At 35.9% G+C, this 18,298-nt stretch overlaps 1 long non-coding RNA gene across 1 annotated transcript; it reads left to right on the plus strand.

Annotated features, from left to right (window-relative positions):
- The first annotated feature begins 15,855 nt into the window (after window positions 1–15,855).
- On the plus strand, window positions 15,856–16,652 carry LOC138124157 (uncharacterized). The gene is made up of 4 exons (XR_011157035.1): window positions 15,856–16,050; window positions 16,111–16,251; window positions 16,315–16,455; window positions 16,516–16,652. It is a non-coding gene; the product is annotated as an uncharacterized lncRNA (long non-coding RNA).
- Window positions 16,653–18,298: the final 1,646 nt, after the last annotated feature.

Here is an 18,298-nt window from a genome sequence, read left to right on the forward strand (position 1 = left end):
TGGCTACCTCTAGCTTTAAACTTTTACTTCAAATAACTCGAAACTTGGAAAAAATATTTTAAATTTGGATTTTGATTATTTCAAATTGTTGAATAAATTGAAATTAAATATTCCATGGTGAATGACTGATAAAATAATTTCAACGAAAAACAAGTAAATTTTGACATAGAGTTAATTAATCAAAATAATATAACCCTTTCTCGGGCTTACCTAGAAAGTTTAACACCCTGGTTGCTCGTCGGCACCTGTTGTTGGAACTGGCACTAACTTATTTATTAGCACTCGGCACTCTAAACGAAGCTAAAGTGATTTAATACAAATATAGTTTAAACTTGGAAAATTTAAACAAAATCGCAAAGGCAGACACACGGATATCGACTAGCTCGAAAGACAGTCAAAAATCCAATTCCCTAAGACAAATGTGCCAAAACTTTAAATAGGGGACGCTAACTCGCCTACCCCCCTTCCCTTGTTACTCATTTTCCACATGTGTGGAATTATGCAAATTTGACTCTTACGACGCATGGGCATTCGATCAAACCTCGTTTAACTCGCTTAAAAATATTATTATTTCCTAGTTAGGGTGGTTTTTCGATTCGCAATATCAACATTATTAAACATACAATTTGTTTGTCCATTGGACAATATAATACAACATAGTAACGATAGCGAATCAACCCCAATTACGCTGAAAGAGAAATTAAACTCCAAAATTGGTTGTTGTTCTGTCTGCAACTAATTGTTGAACTGAAGATGGTTAATGAATGTAACAACAAATTTTGTTTGTTTAAATTTACGGAAAGCATATGGAAGAAAGACGTAAGAAAACTGAAAATTTCGTAGTACTACCCCTTGTTAGATGTCGCCCCCAGTACTACAGCGGTACTATTTTTACATTTTCACGATTTTCTACGCTTTTCTTACAGAAATTTCTACCTACTTCCCTTGTAAAACTATGTTAGTAAATGGGCAGTAATCGTACGGTGCAAGATTTGCTTACAATAATTAAATAAGGAAAATTGGTTTGTACATCAGAATTACGATTACACCAGCTTAAATTAGGGTTAAATTGGATATCAAAATGTTCAGAAAAACACAGCGCGTCTTTCTAAAATAGTGGGTTTGTAACTTGCCTTTGTTTAAACAAGAATTTATTAATTTCGCTAAATTTTCCCACAACTGACCACACGTGCAAGTGTAATCCGATATCTTACTTAAAAGTCTCGATCTGTAACGCGTCTCTCGCCACCTTAACAAAACGGACCACCCTTGGCTGGCGACGCTGTGTTTAAAATCTAAATCGCAGACACCAAAGTCTAGCGGACCAATTCAATTGTGAATATTTTAAACGATTTGACCGATTTACAAGGATTTAAACTAATTAACAATTTTTACTATATGGATTCAGCAACCCCGAACAAAGCTTCCTATTTCATGTAAACATCTTATGAGAAATTTAAATGAAACATCATTTACGACCAAACTCAGACGAATTGAATTATTAACAACATTGTTAATTCTAGTTAAATTTTGTTTGTGTCACTCAAAATACGCGGCGACTCCTTTCTAAACGGATGTATTAATTTATTTATCGTTATATCTCTATTTTCATCAATTTTTAAACAACAATTAAATTATTTATCCTTTCGTATGCAAATGAATGCCTTGCTTGGTCGACTGGTCGAGTGTGGTGGGCGTCTCGCTACCCTGATAACTTGGAGAAATACCACATGGCCTTTTGAAAGAAACTAAAGAAGTTAATCTTGCGATTTGCAACGGTCTTACATTCCAGGAAACCCTTCGTGGGAACGGCTCTGTTTTTCTCAACATTCTGACACTTACAAAACATGTGTGTATTTAAAAATGGAAATAAATGGAATGCATAAATTGCACAGAAACAATTTGGAGATCGTTAAGACAAATTTGACTTTGTTGAATTTAAGGTGAATAATTTCCGCGATGGTAATAAAATAAAATGTATAAATACCGCGTTCATCACAGTACTTTTGGGGAATTTATGATCTTCAAAAGTACCTTTACGTCATATCAATTTTGAGGTTATATAGGTATGTTCTACTGGAAATGATGTTACAGAGTATGTCGGCCTCTCTGAGCCTTTTTAAAAAGAAAAGATCTTGAAGGCAAAGTTGACATTAAATTATTATCAACAGGAATCCCGCAGTAACCCCATTTAAAAAAAATATTAAATATGAAATGGATCGAGTGACTCTTCTAGTATTTGGCGAAATATTTTTTACATCCGATTTTACTTCATTAGTGATTATTAAACAGTACTAAAAATACTTGCAATTGTACAAATCACAAACGAATTAAAAAGCACTGATTCCGAATATACCTTCGATTCTCGTAAAGGTACTTTTGGGGAATTCGTGTTCTTCAAAAGTGATATCAATTTTTTAAGGTTATGTTCTATTCGAAATGATGTTACATAAAGATGAATTTATATTATTAAAAAAACAAATCTTGAAGACAAAATTGACTCTAAAATGATATTAGAAACTAAAAATTATAAATAGAAAATGGAGTCGACTAACCTTTCGTTTAAAAAGTCTTTTCAAAGTTTTTGATTCAAATCTTTTTTGTAAGTATAGACCACCTGGAGTCTCCTTGACATAGATTAAAGATTGCAAAAGTGGATAACGTGTCTCTCAATAATTGAAATTTATTTTAATTCTTTACTTGCATTTTTTATTTTCTTAACAGTTTTCACAAAAATAATTTTTAATTTTACAAAATTTACAAAAGGAGTAGTTTTTCAAATGGTTGAACGCAAAACGACAAAAAAATATCCTTTCCCGTAAGGGAACAGAAACTGCTTGAAAGTATCATTAGATACAGTCAATGAAGATTATGTACCTAATGAAACTTTCAGGGAGTTTCTGTTTCTCAAAAGTGCCAATTCGTATGTAGGGGGTTGCGGCACAGATTAGTAAGCCAGTTATGAGGAAAACAAAATTTTTGATTAGCCATTAATGTTGTGACAGTTTTTAAGATGATCGCATCATTTTAAAAAACTTCTACGAGATTTTGGATTTTGAAAAAAAAGCGGAGGGTGAAACTTGAAAAAAAGTTACTGTTTGTTCGTCATCTGAAATTAGACAGTTAAGGTTTGTAGTATTTTGCTTTTTTGTACATAAAAAAGTTTGGGGGTTGAAAGGGGGTGGGAGGGTATTTTCTTGTCACACTGTTAACATTAAAACTAAGAATTCTTAGTGTGAACAATCAATGCTAAAAAACAAAAAATTTATGGGAGCAAATTTACAAAAGGGGGTGGTTTTTCAAAGGGTTGAGCGTAAAACAAAAAAAAAATATCATTGCCCTTGATAATAGAGTTTATGTATCTAATAATACTTTCAAGGAGTCACGGTTTCTCAAAAGTACCAATTCGTGTGTAGGGGGTTGCGGCACAGATTTGTAAATAAGCCAGTTATGAGCAGAACAAAATTTTTGATTAGCCATTAGTGTTGTGACAGTTTTTAAGATGATCACAACACTTTAAAAAAGTTTTACGACATTTAGGAATTGTGAAAGTAAACGCAGGGGGTGAGAATTAAAAAAAATACCGTTGATCATTATCCGAAATTAGACAGTTAACGTTTGTGGTATTTTGCTTTCACAAACATAAAAAAAGGTTGGAGGGTAACTTCTTATCAAAATTGTTAACATTAGAACTAAAAATTCTTGGGGTGAACGGTAAATATTGCAAAAAAATATTCATTATTCATTGGATTTACAAATTGTTGATTAAAACGGGATGAAGGATATGATTGATCATGTGGAAGAACTTATTTAAAGGCAGATTTTTATTATGCCAAAATAAGGATTGAAAAGCTAATTTAGAGTAATAATAATAATTTATAAACATTTTGTCAATTAAAATAAGGGTTGAAAACGAGTTTTATGGCAATGAAATTGCTGTCCATATTTGAAAATAATTTCGTAATGTATTTCACCACCTAGGGGACAATAGTCTAGTTAAACTCATTACAGTGTCGATACAGTGTTAGTTCATGTAGTGGGCAGCACATCCCAATGAGATCTTGATACCTCAAAGGTACCTTTCCGTTGCATGGAATTTCGAGGAGCTCCTCGAAATTCCCAAATTCTCCTCGAAAGTACCATTCCGTGGTACAAATCTCCTCAAAAGTATCTTTCCCCATACATATATGTATATATTTGTTATAATAAACACTGCCTAAGATATTCTATTGTAAACATCGCGTTCGAAAACGCATTTGAGTATTTCATCCACGGTGCTAACTGACCATCATTTATGTATAATGTGTATTTTTTGTATATAGTTACGATGTGCATTTATGTATGCATTTGTTATAATAAACACTGCCCAAGATATTCTGTTGTAAACATCGCGTTCTAAAACGCGATTGAATATTTTAACCACGATGCTAATTAACCATTATTCATGTATTATGTGTATTTTTTGTATATATGTACTTACGATGAGTATTTATGTATGCATTTGTTATAATAAACACTACCCAAAATATTCTGTTGTAAACATTGCATTATCCATCCCCTCCTGGTAAGCAAAACGGTCACCACTATTAAAATTCAAATTTCCTGCCAAACGGAATGGTTGCCAGCCTTAGTGTTAATTACGAACACTCGGGTTAACACACATTCCCAAACACAGGTTAAGTAAATTGCACATTTCAGTTAACAATCGGGTTTACACTCATTTCCAAACGCTCAGGTTAGGCAACCTGCAATACCTTTGCGCATGCGCAGTTTCTAAGAGGGGGAATGCTCCATTTCCCATTAGGAGGGGGGCCCAGAACCGGCTATCTCCATCTACTTCTAGTAGTGGAAAAAATAGTATATAAACCACGGTGAAGAAGTCCCTTATAGCCTTCGCGCCTTAGAACCCTCGGCACACCTCGGGCTCTAATCTTGGCGCTCAGGCTATAATCATGAACTTCTTCACCTTGGTGTGTAATATACTATTTTATACTAGTTTGAATTGCAGTTCATTTCTCTCTTTTTTTACTTCATGTTCTTTTGCAAAATATGTTCATTTTAAGTATGTCAAAAGATTTACCTATGGGTTTTTTGGTGCACATATGTACCTACTTGAAAATTAAATTGGCAAGTGTTACCAGCGATGCATTTTTTAACGTTTTAAAATCGGTAAAAAAAAAACAGCATACAATGTCTTCTTTTTTAAAAAATAAAACTGAGACCATTAACATATTAAACCAACTGAGGTATAAACTGACTACAACCCCCAATAAGTCTGCTAAAATATTGCCACCAACAGATGATGCTTTTGGTCAACATGTACTAAGGTATTAACATTAAAAAATAATAATTATTATGTACATACTTCACTCAAATTTTAGATGCATTGATCAATTACGTATATCGTTGTGTAGTCATGTATAGTTTGTCCAGCGAGAGATTGGTTGACATAAAATTCATTAAATTCTACGTAGAGCAAGAAGTAGCTAGCGCACGTAAAATTTGAAATACAGGGTGCGTCTGCTTAAACTTTATATTTGAATATCTTCGTTATTTTAAATAACTGCTCAATGATATTTACTCTTAATAAAGGCTGTATTGCCCTCTTTACATAGGCACTACAAAAATTAACAAGGATCTGGACAGAAGAGGAATATTCAAGAAAAAAATTAATGAAAAACAATTATTTTCAGCATTTTCTAACATTATAACTTTTAACATGCATATCAAAAATAATAATCATCCTAGTGCTTATTATTGACCAATAAATTAATGTTAAATAAAGACAATTTCCAGACTTCATTCACCAGTGTGTATTTACGTAAAAAAGTACTTCACGGCTTACTGATTTACAAAAAAAAAAACATAATTAATTTATTATTTGACAACGTCAAAGTAAAAAAGTTTGTGAAATCTTTGAAATAATCTTTTATACAAGATGTTGTTCTCACAGCAAGAGAAAATTAATATTATTTTTACGTACGGAGAGTGTCACAGGTACTATCGAGCCGCAGCAGATTCATTGTTTAAAAAATAAAATTAATAACATTTAAATTCGTTTTATTGAAAACTTACTTTAAAATAGTTTAAGTAAATTTTTCCAGAGAAGACTGATCCTTAGGATGCAGACGTACATACCTACACCGGGGTTTGTACATACATACCTATTTGAATTTTTATTGTATTTTACCGAATAGTTCAGAAATAAAAGAATTTTAAATAAGATAACAATGCCCCGTCAAATTGACGGAGTTGTAGATGGCCATTCCTTATGCCCCAAAATGTCCTCTACAAGATAGATAGGTCTCATTTAGTTATACCTTGGAATCACCTACCCTCAGAAATAAGCGAGCTAGATACAGGTCGACCAGAACAGCTTGGCTAGTGACGCAGTGGACTGAAGTCCCGCCCACTAGCGGAGCGCACTTGTTTGTTGTGTCTGGAGGTGTTCAGATCGTGTACAATCGGGCTAAAATCAGCGCTTCAAGTTTCAAGTGAACAGCATGTCCGGGCTGTTTTGAGCAGATTTGCTTCGTTGAGTGTACCGCACCTACAACCGTAGCCACATCCTTGTCTTACAGACACTCGCTCGTTTGCTGGTCGGCGCATCTCAGGCGCCAAGCTATTCTGGTCAAGCTGTATGTGATTTTACTCCACTAATAATACAAAACCGTTATTCAACATTTGAAGTATTTGAACAACAACATAACAACAATGTCGGTGTCACGTGTCACCATCGTGTCACAGATCGTCGGTGTCTGCCGATATTTGCAGAGAGTGATGTTATCAATGTTACAATTTTCATGGCCTACTGAATCTGAACTGCGCTGCGCTTATTACGGCCGTAACAAAGCTCGGATTTTCAATGGAGCTATTGATTCCGCTAACCTCAAAAAATTTACCATACACAAAATAAACTATATAGAACGCAAACTCCCTATTAAATTTTTGGTTCTTGAAAAATGCGCCATCTGTTGGCTTGTGGACGGTGCTTCCTTGGCCTGCTTGATTTTAGAATGTACATATTAGAATTTATATTTATAAATTTTATATTATATATTTTCATTAATACTATCACAAAAAATTCTTTTCATTAAATTTTTTTATTTTCGATCTTTTCTTATACATTTCGAACGCATTTACAAATATTTTGTTTTTATACATTAAAGTTCTCGTGTCCTTACCACTTAAAATTAACTTTATTCCCTTAACAAAAGTAAATATGGTTAATGTTACTATTTTGTCGACTATTTCAGGTTCAATTTCAAATTTTTGTTCACATTCGAAAGGAAACTTTTTATTATCAATATCTACTCTGAAAAATTTACCGTAATCAGCATCAAGATCGAATATAGTATTGGTAGAAGAGTTGGACATCGCGTTTTCTTCAACAGCATGTCATAGATTTGTTCTCAGATTGGGATGGGGGGGCAGTATCAAATTGCAGCGGCGGTCAAGTCTTAATCTTTTAGGGGAACCAGGTACTGATACCAAATAAGTAAATAGCAGCGCTTGTCATTTTACCCCCCAGGGAGTGGGCAGGTAGGCGATTATAAATAATAACTATCCCTTACCTCCGACTTCTAAGGAGGTAACTAATTAATCATCTGCAAAGTCTGCAATTTTCAAAAAGGAGAATAGTAACGGGAAACAAAATTTTCTTCGAAATCATTGGAAGGTAAATTATATTTATTTATACGTAAATTGAAATACAGAAATATCGTTGGTGCACAAGAAAAGTGACACATCTCAAAAACCCTCATTTTTCAGTAGAACGATTTTAATAGTATATTGGTATAAGGTTAGGAAATGCATTATAACAGAATCGAGAAAGGGTTTAAAAAATCCCAACGAAGGAGGCACATAATGTACATTTTTATATGCGTGAACAGTAAATAATTGTTTAAAAAATTTTGTACAGTGTGAAAACGTATCGTCCGCGTAAATTTTTGACGATGTTGACAAAAATTTCAAATTTGTGTGGCAAGAAAAAATTATAATGTTTTTCTTTGTCATTCACCTGAAGAAAATCCTGATTTCGATTAGTTTTAATTTGAATCGATTTAAGAGCATCATGTACACCTTTGATACATCTGCGTAATGAACCGAGAAGTGCAGGGCTACCTGAAAATTTCTAAATAATAAGCCGACCCCTTATTAGGATTATAAGCGCTGCAGTTTACATCAGGTTATTAAAACCCAAACTAACCGCGCGCTGCAATTTAGTACTTAGGATTTTAAAACCTTCGATCCTCGCTGCAATTTGACATCGCCGGGATGGGGAATAGGCATATCGGATGTAGAAATTTCTGGAATCTTTGAAAGTTTGTAATTTGTTTAATATGTGTGATATTTACCACTAGGTAGGAGCAAACTAGACAAGTACAGCAGCATTTAGAAGTCTGTTAATTGGTGCCATTGTCGGATTTTTCAAAATGTAATTCACAAACCGTGTGGTTATTATACACTTTAATTGGACTGAGCTCCATCAGATAATTATTGTCTTCAGTCCGCTTCAGCTACACTTTAAAGCGATTCCCATATTTCAATGGATTTGGAAATGTGTGGCACGTAGTGCTAACAGACCTGTAAGGCTAGGGCCACACTACAGACTTTTCATCGGCCGACAATTTAGTTGGTTCTTAATAAGTATGAGGACTTATGTGAGTGCGCACACTAAAGCGATTGTAGTCGGCCGACAGATTGATCGAAACATAGTTGGAATTCCCATTCAACAAGAAAGTTGGCCAACTATTGATAGAGCATGGTGTACAATACGAGTGCGCACATTCACCGATTATCCAGTCGGTGATCCACACATATTAGGCGTACAGTGGCTCTCTGCAGTGCAAAAATTTCGATTTTTAATTTATGATTATGAAAGTAATAAAATATATTGAACCAAAGGATATTTTAAACCTATGTCAAATCTCATATGTATTTAATTAATATCGCGTAAGATTTATTAAGATACCAACAAAAGTAGGAAATATTCCAGCAAAAAATGAGACGTGCGTTATTATTTAAATATCTATAATTCAGAATTAAACTAGATCCCTTTACACATATTTTTATGCGTTAATACTAAGGTAAAGACGCAGTCGGAACGCGCTACTATGAACTATGACAATAACAGTTAATAATTATTCGTTATTTTTGTTCACTACCAAAAGTGAAAAAAGACCATGAATTCGAATAAACTTTCAAATTTTATTAGGACCCCTCATAAAGTTGAAATTTTTGTGTTTTTTTTTTACTTTCTCCTTTATTGCTCCGACACGTTTTTTTAAACCACTTTGTAATACATTTTTCATTGCTGTCTTCTCCGCCTTCGCATTACCCTTATTCCTTAATTAATGACTCGTTATTGGAATTGAAGAAATTGAAAAAAAACCAGCTTTATGTAGTAAATCACTAAATAAGCAGCGAGTCCTGGCACAGTGCAAAAATTTTGATTTTTAATTTATGATTATGAAAGGTATTGAGATAGCCGAGTTTGAATTTAAACCAACCGCCAACAAAAGCTAGGAAATTACCGGAGTGGGCACCACCAGCGACCACTGGGGGGCGTGGGGGGAAGCCGACAGGGGATGAACGGCCATGTTTTTTTTGGGACACTTCTCCCTTGTCTGTAGATGAGTGCAGAGGTACCCTGTGTGATTTTCTTTTGTGCTCTAACTGTGTGATTTTCGGTGCTTTCCGAACTACATTAGACGTTGTTGTTGCCCAGCCCTTCTGGTTCGAACAAGGTATGTTTGCGGTACTAAAATTATGTCTGTTTCGCGCGAAATGTATTTTAATATCATGATGGTCGCACGTGGGTTGTTGATGTTCCCACCATATTGTATAAAATCCGCAATTATCTCGACCATCCCCATGTATCACGCTTTTAACATTTGTAAGCTTGTGAAGGAGAGTAAGGCCGCCTGGTTCTAGGTTTGTAAATTTTATAAAATTGTACGGATCACGTTTTTTTTTTGTTGTCAAATCTGGTTTTACAATTCACTAACTTTCCTAAAAGAAAAGGGCGCCAAGTTTTAGCGTGGGTCTGTGGCTTTTACTTTTTATAAGCGCACTCCCTCATTTTTGATCCCCTTCTAATTATTCCGAGTGACGTTTTTGGTGTGATAAGTATCTAGTTATTGTTCAACACTTTAATCAAAATCGCAAAGTTTCCACTTTCCATCCCGGTAGCAACCAAATGTTTCTATTTCAGGTGTCTCCGTGGGTTTTTCCTTAGCTAGGGATCTACTACATTTAGTCCCGGGGCGCCCTCCATATTATTCAGGGCGCCCCCCCCTTGGCGATGAACCGGCTCTAATATGCTAGGGTCGACCGGACTATGTTTTTTTATTTTTATGTATGTGTTAATGGTTGTTACCACCTTTCCATCCCAAATTGAAAGTGTTCTTAGATAGCTCTGTCAACAAATATTTGTCGCGTTTCTTCTTTTGTTTGCTTTATCCAGTTTGCTGTAGCTGTAAATTCTAGACCTTACCGCGAGGGTCTCTCTCTGTTTGAGGGGTTTTGTTTTTCCTCTAACCTCCCAACGTTGAACACGACCTCGCGGCCCTCATAAAATTTGCACCCCAAGGGAGACCCAAAAACCTAATGCTTGGCAGGACTTGTTGAATGCTGGGTTTTACTCGAGCTCCATGGCACACTTCCGGAAATGTGATCAGGTCTATTTTCCCTGAGTCTGTGTAGCCTGACAAGCACGTTGTGTTTTCTTTTGCTTTGGAAAAGAAATGTTCACTTCAACCGATGAACTTAGAGTACCTCAATTTGTTGACTTACGTAAAGCAGCACCTTTCCCTTATCACTAAATCACGGGTAGGCGGGAAATGTTAAAGTCGTAAGGATAGGTGCCACAGCCCACCGGACCACCCAAGGCCACTCGCTCCTTCTATAGCGTATCTGCCGCACATTGTAAATTAACTTGAAAAGGAGAAAACATGCTAAGGTTCTCGTCTAGTGCTCGCTCCCGCTCGAACGGTCCGAAGTAACTGTTTTGTTTGTAATGTACATGACCCTCCTGTCTTTTCTGAATTTGAATTGTGTTGTTTATGAAATCAGTTTTGCTCAATTTTCACTAACTGTCCCGTCTACGTTGTCACTTCGGACTTGTTCGTATTTTTAGGAGAGGTTTTTAGCGGAGCCTCATTCGGGGGTCTAGGAGGATGGCCAGAGCTCACCATTTTCCTAGAGTTCTAAATGAGTAGTCTTCTCACCTTTGGGGAGACTTGGGTGCCCTCTCTCGAGACGTTTATTATTCATTAATCCCGGCGTCAACGAAAATCATAACTTTGAATAAATAGCTGGTTTTAATTATTGCGTTGTTTTATTTGCACTCTTCTGGGTGGTTCACAAACCCTGTTGGAACGAACCTGGTAATGTTTAATTTGTATAAAAAAAAACACAACGTAGGGGAATTAACGAGGTACGATCACGCGCTCTTGGCCATTTTTGAATTTCGCGGGTTTTATTTTCATTGCGTATGTTGGTAAAACAAACAAAAATGAGATGGCCGCTTGGTGGGAATTTTGAATTACCCACTTGGTTCATCACAGTATTGTAACCTTTTGCCCCTAACCGGTGTATAGTTGGTGGTGGAACTTGCAAATAACGAAAATGTGTGTGAATAATTTCATCTGACTACTAATCCTACGTTGTGTTTTATTTTTCATTTTTGTTTAATGGGGCTCTAACGAGAGGCCGTACCTTTGGAAGGTTCTCAAGGGTGAAATTAACGATTGAGCCCACTTCACTTAAATTTTATTTAACAAATAATTGATTGTGGTGGTGTTTGGTCCCAACAAATTATAGAAATAAATCACTGAATTTAATAACCGAAGTTGGTGGAAATTTGACCCAATGAAATTTGAGGCGCGGCCCACGAATTGAGATCTGACTCATGAATAAATGACTAAGCTGAGCAAATACAGAAGTTTCTGGCGCGAACAGCATTATGGAAGTTTGAGATGCGAACTATGTGATCCGGTGTAGATTTCAATTTCCCCAATTAAATTGAACCCGACGCGATGCCCTGGAATCTCATAGATCACCCTGGTCTACTCCGGTGGTCGAAAATAAAAGGGAAAAAAAGGTTCTAACAGGGCCAAAGGGTACCTCTCTTCACGTGTCAGCTGGCCTAGTTTGGTCGCTGGCCCCCTTGGGGGTGACGCGGCTGAATTTTGTGCTCTTACGCCGGACCACAGCTAATTGAGTGCGACGGACACTGGCGGTAGCTTCCCGAACTCGAGACTCCAACGCATACATAAGGAACGAAAATGTTTTATAATGATTTTATACTAGTTCCCCTTGACGAGAGCACGTTTCCCCAATCGGTAAATACAAGAAGATCACATAGTTGGCGATAAAGAAATTCATTCAAGATTCGAAATTGTCACGTGGTCATCAAATGCTCTAAGAAAATAATAGGATCTTTATTTTAACGCGATAAGGAACTAATGTTGTGTGGATAGTCAAACCGCGACTACAGAGCAAGTACAAGAATTAGAAAAACTTAATTTACCTTGTAAATGTAGAACACGTGGTCACCAATTAACTGCTGGCGGTACTGAACGTACTTTTCGCTACTTTGTAATCCAAAACCCGAGTGAATCAAAAAAGACCTGTTTCCCGTCCCGCATTCGGTTTTATCATTCCTGGCGCACCCCACTTTTCGCAACCCCTACTTCTCCAAAGTGACCAATCCGCTCGGTTCTACTTTACGCCGATCGCGGCACCCTTTCGATATCTCTAGAACTTTTGAAATTACAGTTTCCGTTTTCCACCATAATCTTAAATGTTTAAATTTAGGCTTTTGTTAGGACCAGACCGAATGTACATAATTTGGTGTTGGATTAGAACTCTGAAAAAAGAACACTAAATTACTGACTCTATACACTAACAAACCTCAACATCAAGAAACAAACACAACCAAAACAAAAAATGGAACAAACAGAATTAACAGGAGCACTGAATTACCGACTCTATACAATAATAAAAATCAGCACAAGAATTAAACAGAATTTAAATGAAACAAACAGAATTAAAAATAAACAAACAGAATTAAAAATAAACAAACAGAATTAAAATGAAACAAACATAATTAAAATGAAACAAACAGAATTAAAATGAAACAAACAGACAAAACAAACAAACAAATTAACCTTATTTTGAAACCTAAATTGGGCTTGAAACGCTGTTACGCAAGTGCCATTTCATGCAACTAAGTTCCGTTGTTCTGCTACTTCTAAAAATTGTTCTTCATTGGTTTGATTCCCCAAAACTGTTCTAATTAATAATTACTTCGTAATTTTCATTCTCTCTCTCTCTCTCACACCTCTGATTTCTACAACTACCTGGCTTTACCGTTACCGTGTTGTCCCTGTTTTCCTACCGACTCCCTTTCTACTTTGCTTTGTTACTTTTCTAACTAAAAGTGCAAACGATTCTAGTTATTTTCTACGATAAAGCGCTCTGTTTCTAATTTGCAATTCTCGCCCTTTAATTACAAATATGCCACAAATTTGAGAATGCTAAAAAAGTAAATTAACCTAATGAACATTAATTTTGTGGTTCTCTCAATTTGAAACCTGCTAACATCAAATTCATTAATTCAATTATCCCCTGATTTTAACTGGACCACCCAAATTGTCGAACATGCAATTTATTGCAACACTTCCTTTCCCCTGAACACTTGTCCCCCTTGGGCTATGGTTTGCCCCGGACGCGTACCTGCATTTTCAAAGAGAGGCCAGCAGATTTCACTTGAGGACTCTTGCCGACAAAGGCACCGAGAAAATAAAATTTACAACTGACCAGCACTTCCGTCCCAAAATGAACGGTTCTGAGAAAATTTGGTTGAACTGATTTTAAAATTTAAAATAAAAAGCAAAATTTATAAGTTCTTAATTTGGCTGACCTATTCGGACCATTACAGTATTCAATATGTTGAACTAAAGGACATCTTTATCCTATGTCAGATGTCATATTTAATTAAAATCGCATTGATTTTATCAACTGTGCATAAGCAGTCGGTCGATTAATAGTCGGCTGTCTGCGCACCAACGTCACCAACAGCCAACCAAACAGTTTAGTTTGCCTGGTGTGCGCGGAAGCTACCCAATCGGACTAAATTATCGGCCAATTATTTAGTCTGTAGTGTGGCCTTAGCCTAACACTTTTTAATGCTGCAAAGCTTTATGGCACAAAACACTTAAGGTCAGGTCAGGTCTTTATGGTAAATTCAACTGAAGTCAATTGACTTTGGCAACATGGATTTTTGGCAACAACAACTTCAGCGTCCTCTTCCGGCCTGTGGACGGTGCGCACAAGCCAAGACGCAAACCAAGGACACAATTAATCAACAATTAATGCACTCACTTTGCGTTCTATATATACTTTATTTTGTCTATGAAATTTACCATAGAAAAAATAAATATAATCTACCGGGTGATCAAGAAGGACTGTTTAAGTTGGCAGTACAATTAAGAATTTTTTTTAATTCGGTTATTTATATTATAACACTGCAACTGGATATGTTTTGTTGGTTTATTTGACAAATATCTGATATAGGTATAGCATTAACAACGACAAGCCACCAACAACCGGAAGTTACTCCTGTTATACTAAGGTACTATATCTTTAGAAGGTAGCGCCATTCCGCTCCACAATTTTTCGCCTCGAAATTAAAAGAGAGGACATTATCTATAAATCCCGTGAGTGTGACAAAGATAGAAGTATACACAATTTTAAGGGATGTTTGTATCCTGTCAAACAGATTAACTTAACATTGCTCGAAATTAAAAGAGAGGGAGATATATCTCTGCACCGTTGGCGATACCTTTGTGATATAGTACCTTATGTTATACGATTTAAAATACGATCCATTGTTACCAACTTAAACAGTCCTTCTTGATCACCCCGTAGAATGCAAAGTTGCTTACAAAATTTGTGTCAGGGTTGTGATGTCTGTGGTTGTGAGCACGGCTAGTGCACCTACCACAAGCCGTAGGGTGGCGCTCTCCATTTTAAAAAAGAGGGGGATAAGACAAAAATATTGGAATTCAAATCATGTCACGGTATGTCATACAAATAATTTGGCATAAGTCTAACATTGTAAAAAATTATGATGAGATTGTGCAGTGTTTCTACATGTTATCGCCCAGTTGCAACCAGGCATAGATTTCCTAAGCCGGGAAAATATCCGGAGCGTTTTACTGATTGGTTGAAGCGGATAGCCGATAGATAATACTCAATTAATAACATTAGATAGTTGAAAAGTATACAATCACCACACTGTATGCGGTCTGCACTTCGAGAATCATTACTTTGCTGCAAATAATAAATTGAAAAATACCGCTGTACCCACTTTAAGAATTCCAAATTAGTATATTAAGTATAAAGAACGGTAATGACAATGTACGGATCGAAGACAATTGTCTGAGATCCGTACATTGTCATTAACGTTCGTCATGCTTATGAGATTTTTTGCGCGATTGAATATTTATTACAAAACATTCCTAACTACCGGGTGATCAAGAAGGACTGTTTAAGTTGGCATTACAATTAAGAAAATTTTTTAATTCGGTTATTTATAACTCTGCAACCGGATATGTTTTGTTGGTTTATTTGACAAATATCTGATGTAGGTATAGCATTAACAACGACAAGGCATCAACAACCGAAACTTACTCCTGTTATACGATTTAAAATACAATTCAGTGTTACCAACTTAAACAGTCCTTCTTGATCACCCCGTAGAATGCAATGCGATACGACGCGCTTCACATCGTGTTGCCACAATGTCGATTTTTGTATCGCGTTTCTAAGGCAATCTGCAAAAACTACCGCCATTGCAGTTTTTGTGCGCAAATATCGCCAGTTATGTTGAAAAACAAGCAGTAAAATGAGTGATATTAGTGATTCCGAAAACGAAGTGGATATTGTAGAAGAAACTTTGAATGTGGGGTGCGTCACAAATAAAGAATTTTTGAAACTAACGACCTCAACGTGTAATTAAGAAGACAAGGAAAATTTGTGGTATGAAAATTTTGATAATACTAATGTCGCGGCAAGTTTGCTAATATTATTTCATTGCAGCGGCAAGGAATTCCGACCACAAGAGTCGTGTGAGTTTCCAGAAAGTGCTAACATCTTGTCCTCAACTTCTGTCTACATAAATCAAGAATTTTCGAAACCAGCGAACTCAATATGAAATCAAGAAGACAAGGAAAATCCGGGGTATGAACATTTTGAGAATTCTAATGTCGCGGCAAGTCTGTTACTAAAATTGTTTCATTGCAGCGGCAAGGTAGGCCGACTACAAGAGCCGTGTGAGTTTCCAGAAAGTGCTAACATCTTGTCTTCAACTTCCGTCTACATAAATGAAGAATTTTCGAAACCAACGATCTCAATTTGTAATCAAGAAGACAAGGAAAATGCGGGGTATGAAAATTTTGACAATGCCAATGTCGCGGCAAGTTTGCTAATGCTATTTCATTGCAGCGCCAAGGAAAGCCGGACTACAAGAGCTTTATGAGTTTCCAGAAAGTGCCCCCACATCTTGTCTTCAACTTCTGTTTACATAAAAATTATTATAATAATCGATTCATTTTGAATAAACTTTACTTACCGTTCTAGAACACCAAAAATTACTTACCATCGAGTTTATCGTTAGCAACGAGTAAACAGAGCTTACCATCTTGGAAACAGACGTGGTAAACAACCAAATAGAGTACAATCGCGCAAAAAGTAAGTTTAATGATATTTACATAAAATGTCATGTATACATTTTGCTTTTTTAGAGCAAACATCAAAAGACCAACTATTTCATCTGCAAGATGAAGTAATACCTTCCGTCAGCTTACAAACTCCTGAAACTCCCACCTTGTTACAAAGCAGGAAGTTCGAGCCTTTCAAATCTGGAAAAAAAGTACCGTCACCTACTGCCAACAAATTGACCTTGTTAAAATTTAAAAAAGTGGCACGTATCAATAAAATTAGGGCAACTTCTTATCGAAAACAGTTACGGTTGGCTAAACAATTTGACATTAAATTGAAAAGCTCAGTATTGGGGAGTGATGCTACAAATTTTTGTCTATCACAATTGAAAAAGCGAAATATCCAACCAAAAGACGCAGATACACCACTGATGAGAAAGTTGTGGCTCTAGCACTATTTAAACAATCTGGAAGAGCGTACTCAAAATTAAAAATTAAAAGAAATTAAATATAAAAAATCGCAAATAAAATTGTTTATTTTTTGTATACTTTTGAATTTAATGATAAATTTAGTATAATACATTCATTTTTGTTTTAGACCAGAGTAGGCTATTTAAATTTTTTTAAATGTTGGTATGTCAAAATGACAAAATCAAAATTGTTCGAACTGCCAGTGTCAAATTTGACATGTAAATGTTGTTACACAGTCTAAGACTGGTTTACAAATCTATGAGGGGCGTGATGACCAACTCAACAGATCGGGACCAATGGCTTAACGTGACTTCCGAATCACGAGATAGAATATAGCCTTTTTTTTCCGGCCTGCGTCGGAATCGAAATCGAACCCGCGACCCTCGAGTCCCTGAGCCGAAACGGACTCCCTTAGGCTATATTCTGCCTAAGTATTAAGGTAAATTAGTTTTAAATTTGTGCAATATTTACATTTATCACTAAATACACACATTGAGTCCTCGAAACTATGTAGTTAGTTGGAAAATGATAATGCTTGGCTACATGGTCATGAATTTTGACAAGAAAGTGTAACCTCAAATATTATACATGATGTATATTGTCATTCAGCCACAGTCTTACCATACAACTCGCCAAATTTCCATAGCCTACTCTGGTCTAAAACAAAAGTGAATGCACTGTAATTATATATTTTGTTTCAGCACTTCGAATTTTTCACTCTATTCGAATCTAAATTTTAGCAACGTGGCAGGTTTTGTATGGAAAGCAAGAAGTTTAATGGATAAATTTGACTAAAGTTACTTCATTAAACTCCTTTTTTTGCATACAGGGTAAGTCACGTTGCCAAAATTTATCTTTGAATGGAGTGAAAAATTCGTTCTGAAACACACATAATATTATTGGCAAAAAGGAAGGGAATATGGAATCACATAGTAGGCTTTGAAATTTTGCACCCACCACAAGCTGATAGATGGCGTCAATCAGAAAAAAAACCCAAGGCCATCTGAATCAAAAAGCTACGCTTATAAGGCCGTTTCAATTTTCGATTTTTCCATATAAACTTTGTTTCTGTGACATTTCGGGCGGCAAAACCTTTT

This window comes from Tenebrio molitor, chromosome 2 (genome assembly GCF_963966145.1).
Source record: "Tenebrio molitor chromosome 2, icTenMoli1.1, whole genome shotgun sequence".
Lineage (NCBI taxonomy): Eukaryota > Metazoa > Arthropoda > Insecta > Coleoptera > Tenebrionidae > Tenebrio > Tenebrio molitor.